This window comes from Austrofundulus limnaeus, unplaced genomic scaffold (genome assembly GCF_001266775.1).
Source record: "Austrofundulus limnaeus strain Quisiro unplaced genomic scaffold, Austrofundulus_limnaeus-1.0 Scaffold5001, whole genome shotgun sequence".
NCBI classification, from domain to species: domain Eukaryota; kingdom Metazoa; phylum Chordata; class Actinopteri; order Cyprinodontiformes; family Rivulidae; genus Austrofundulus; species Austrofundulus limnaeus.
In genome coordinates this window covers 1-348 of record NW_013957403.1, presented here as the reverse complement: position 1 = coordinate 348, position 348 = coordinate 1, and positions in this window count along the sequence as shown.

Below are 348 nucleotides of genomic sequence, written 5' to 3'. Positions count from 1 at the left end.
GAACAAAGACCACCTCCACAAGATAACCCAGTACGTCCAAAACAACCAAATTTCAACCAGAATTACAATCGCCCACCTCAGCCATACTGTTGGCGTTGTAAAGGAAATCATCCTCCTGCAGCTTGTCCACGTGGTGGAAACAATAGAGCCCCACTGCTGACAAACCCTCCTCAACCAACTCACACTCCATTACAGATTCCATCAGCTCCTGGCCCTGCAACTCTTGGTTCCCTCACAAACCCTGGAAATCAAGATAAAAACTCTTATGTTACTAAAACTCTTCCATGCCAGTTGATGATCCCCATCAGCATCAGCCCCTGGAAAGGATCTGCAATTTTTGGAAAGGAT